Genomic DNA, 4,693 nt, shown 5'->3' with positions numbered 1-4,693 from the left:
TTTCATTTGTCTCCAGATAATATTTGATTTCTTCTTTAATTTCTTCAATGATCCATTGTTTGTTGAGAAGCGTGTTGTTTAGTCTCCACATTTTTGCACCTTTCTCTGCTTTTTTCTTGTAGTTGATTTCTAGTTTAATAGCGTTATGATCAGAAAAGATGCTTGATATTATTTCAACTCTCTTGTATTTATTGATGTTTGCTTTGGTTCCCAAAATATGGTCAATCCTTGAGAATGTTCCATGTGCACTTGAGAAGAATGTGTAACCTGCTGTTTTTGGATGAAGTGTTCTATATATATCTATTAAGTCCATCTGGTCTAATTTTTCATTTAATTCTATTATTTCCTTGTTGATTTTCTGTCTGGATGTTCTGTCCATTGGTGTTAATGGTGTGTTGAGGTCCCCTACTATTATTGTATTGTTGTTGATGTCTTCTTTTAGTTCTATTAAGAGTTGCTTTACAAATTTTGGTGCTCCTGTGTTGGGTGCGTATATATTTATAAGTGTTATGTCTTCTTGGTGGAGAGTCCCTTTTATCATTATATACTGTCCCTCTTTATCTTTCTTTATCTGTTTTGCTTTGAAATCTACCTTGTCTGATATTAGTATAGCGACACCTGCTTTCTTTTGTTCATTATTAGCTTGGAGTATTGTTCTCCATCCCTTCACTCTGAGTCTGTGTTTGTCTTTGGGGCTGAGGTGTGTTTCCTGGAGGCAGCATATTGTTGGATCTTGTTCTTTGATCCATCCTGCCACTCTGTGTCTTTTGATTGGGGAGTTCAATCCATTTACATTTAGAGTGATTATTGAGACGTGGGGGCCTACCACTACCATTTTGTGTCTTGTTTTCTGGTTTTCTTCAGTTTCCTTTGTTTCTCGTCCCATGGTTTAATCTGTTCTGATGTAGAGCTGCTACTCTCTGTTGTTGTCCTTCTATTTATCTCCCCTGCTCTTGGTTTTGTAGCCCCTTTCCTTTTTTGGATTTTTCAGGAAAGAGGGTTTTCCTGAGGATTTCCTGAAGAGGAGGTTTTGTGGCAATGAACTCCCTTAATTTTTGTTTATCTGGGAAAGTTTTTATTTCTCCATCATATTTGAAGGATATTTTCGCTGGGTAGAGAATTCTCGGCTGTAGATTTTTGTCCTTCAGATTTTTGAATATATCATTCCACTCTCTTCTAGCCTGTAAAGTTTCTGCTGAGAAATCTGCTGATAGCCTGATGGGGGTTCCTTTGTAGGTTAGTTTCTTTTGCCTGGCTGTCCTTAATATTTTCTCCTTGTCGTTGACTTTTGCTAGCTTCACTACTATATGCCGTGGAGTTGGTCTTCTTGCATTGATAAAGTTTGGAGATCTATTGGCTTCTGTCACCTGAAGATCCATCTCCCTCACCAGATTTGGGAAGTTCTCAGCCATTATTTCTTTGAATAGGCTTTCTGCCCCTTTCTCCTTCTCTTCTCCCTCTGGTATACCTATAATCCTTACGTTGCATCTCCTAATTGTGTCTGATAATTCTCGGAGAGTTTCTTCATTTCTTTTAAGTCTTGCTTCTCTCTCCTCCTCTGCCTGCAACAATTCTATATTGCCATCTTCCAAATTGCTAATTCTTTCCTCCATATTATCGGCCCTACTGTTCAGAGCATCTAGATTTTTCTTAATCTCCTCTATTGTGTTCTTCATTTCCAATATTTCTGTTTGGTTCTTCTTTATCGTATCAAACTCTTTTGTGACATAGCTCCTGAACTCGTTGAGTTGTCAGTCAGAATTCTCTCTTAACTCATTGAGAATCTTAATGATGGCTGTTTTGAAGTCATCATCATTTAGGTTATATATCTCATTTTCTTTGGGATTGTTTTCTGTGTATTTGTTACTTTCTTTCTGTTCTGGAGATTTAATGTATTTTTTCATATTGCTTGATGTTGTTGATTTGTGCCTCCGCATGGAGATAGAGTTTAGTTGCTCCTTTCACTTGTTTCAGCTGCTGCAGTGGGGGGAGCAGCTGTTTATACTTCACCAACCAGGAACCCTGTTCGTAGTTGCTAACTGGGCCTGGGCCCCTCTTCGTAGCCACAGTGGCCCTTTGGATTCCCTCCTCTGCCGTGGGGGCCGTCACAGGGGGGCTTCAGGCTGCAGGTGCCTACTGTTGCAGCCCACCTAGATGTGCTCTCTCCTTGGGGTCTGCAACGGTGTTATGGGCTTTTCCAGCAGCCACAGGTGGGATCACTAATATTTGTCGCTCCGTTGCTGTTGGCACCCACTGAATCTCACTTGTCCTCTATGGGTCGCAGGAGAGCTATTGGCATCTTCTACAGTCTGTGGTTAGTACACCTAGCTATGCTGCTTTTGCCCTGGGGTCTTCCAGCCTTGTGGCTGGCGGCTGGGTGCCTTCTACTGGTGCTGTGCAGAGGCTTTCCCTAAGGCTGCTGTGAGCCTGTAGGGTTTCCCCCTAGGCTACTAAGCTGGGTCTCTGGAACTCTCTCCAGCCCCAGTCCTCTCCGAGATCTCCGGCAATCCCTAGTCTCACGGGGCGGGCAACGGCAGCTGGGGGTCGCCCCGCCCTCTAGGCTTCTCTCTGGGCCTCTCCCGGGAGCCCTGAATGCTGGGCGTGGCCCCTCTGCTAATGGCAGACAGAGAGTTTTGTCTGCTGCCTGGCGGAACTCCGGCGCTTCCCCTCCGGGTCGCAGAACCGGCCTTTGAAAGTTCCCCCCGCCCCGGTCCTCTCCAAGATCTCTGGCAATCTCTAGCCCCACGGAGCGGGCAACGGCAGCTGGGGTTCGCCCCGCCCTCTGGGATTCTCTCCGGGCCTCTCCCGGAGCCGTGAATGCTCGGCGTGGCCCCTCTGCTAACGGCAGACAGAGAGTTTTGTCTGCTGCCCGGGAGGAGCTCCGGCGCTTCCCCTCCGGGTCGCAGAACCGGCCTTTGAAAGTTCCCCCAGCCCCGGTCCTCTCCGAGATCTCCGGCAATCCCTAGTCCCACGGGGTGGGCAACGGCAGCTGGGAGACCTCCGTACCCTCCGTGACTCTCTCTGGGACCCTCCGGGCGCCCCGAGCACCAGGCTGGGTCTCCCCGCCAATGGCGGGGAAAGACTCTCCCCGCGGGCTCAGGTGTGCAACTCCAAAGTTTCCCTCTGCGTTTAGGAGTAATTGCGGGGGGTTTAGGTAGGGTTCTGGTCACCTGTTTCCACCGTCGCTCCTCTGTTGTGTTCTCGCTCCTGCCCTAGATGTGTGTGGATCCTCTGGGGGCGTCCGTTGGAAGAAAGCTGCTTGCGGGTACTAGGCTGCCCATCAGGGTCGGAGAGTTTTCACCTATTTCCACATCCTCCCGGAGGAAAGTCCGTCCGCCTTCCGATGTATAGTCGCGTGGGTGTCTCAGACGTCCTGAGATGCTGTCTGGATATCCTTTGTCAAGCGATAAGTGTCCAAATAATTGTAGACTCGAAGGGCGAGAGACAAAGAGGACTACTCACGGCGCCATCTTGGATCTTCCTCCCAGAACCTTACATTTAAATCCTGAATGGAGTGAATTTACCTGAAAGTAACTAGGTAAGGTTTTTCTGCTACAGGGCAAAATGGGAGTTTGAGGAAGAATTTAAGTCCTGACATAGTGACCATTTTGCATACTTGACTGCGGTCTTGTTGTTAACATCTGTGGGCTTAGAAGGACATACAGTTAAGGATGTAGGAGCTGTGAGATTGTGTGATGTGGTGTTTACCCCCAGTTGTATACGTAAAAAGCTTTGAGAAGAGCCTGTAGTTAGTAGATGGGTACTAAGCTGGAGCTACTATTAGTGTTGACATTTTGAACCTCAGATCAGTGGTTATCAATATTACAGAACACCTCTCCAAGAGCCAGGATTAGGCTTGAATAGAGTAATGAAAACAGAATATTTGACAAATTCTTCTCACTGCTTGCGTCTCACACTGGTCACTGTTCCATCACACACTGATTAGATGATTGATGGATAAGTGGGATAAGAAACCCTGTTGATCTAATATGCAAAATGGTGGTTTCTTGCATACTTATCAAGGAACTACCAAAAAGGGTAGAAACAAAGCCACAGTGCTATAAAATTAAAATTCATCTCAAAATTGAAGGAAGTAACTAGATTGAGAAAACCTCAAAAGATCTTTGTGCGTCCAAGACAACCTGCAGCTAAATGAATGCCTCGTCCTGATGCAGGATGCTGTGGTAGATTCATGCATGCATTTTGTTTTTAACTCCATGTCTAACAGATTTTCAAATCTTTGTACCAGAGGCAATGATCTTGGGAGCAAAGGATGGGTTGGGGGGCTGATACATGTTTCTAAGTCGTAATAGATCTCATGGACTCCAAACTAAGTGGGTAAAGATGGATTCTTCTAGGAGAATGAATTTATTTGCATCTAGATAGCATTCATGTGATGGACAAGAGATTTAGAAAAACCCAACAACTTATGTGCACATAAAGCAAAACGTCAGAAGAACAAGGACTTGCATGTAAAAATCAAATGTCACTGCCAGTTCAAAGAAAGAGTCCTACGAGCTTGCTTGAACAAAGGACTAACTCCTTTCATGTTTCTAAAATATAGGAGTTTTGTTTCAGAATTATTAATGTTGCATCTGAATCAAGCAATATTAACAGGTTTGTGCAAAAGGTATTGACCTTGATATTCATAACAGAAGAAACAGTGCAATCCTCAACTTATTCATGTTCTTTT

The sequence above is a fragment of the Equus przewalskii genome, chromosome 16, assembly GCF_037783145.1.
Source record: "Equus przewalskii isolate Varuska chromosome 16, EquPr2, whole genome shotgun sequence".
Lineage (NCBI taxonomy): Eukaryota > Metazoa > Chordata > Mammalia > Perissodactyla > Equidae > Equus > Equus przewalskii.
Note: the sequence above shows the minus strand (reverse complement) of the source record.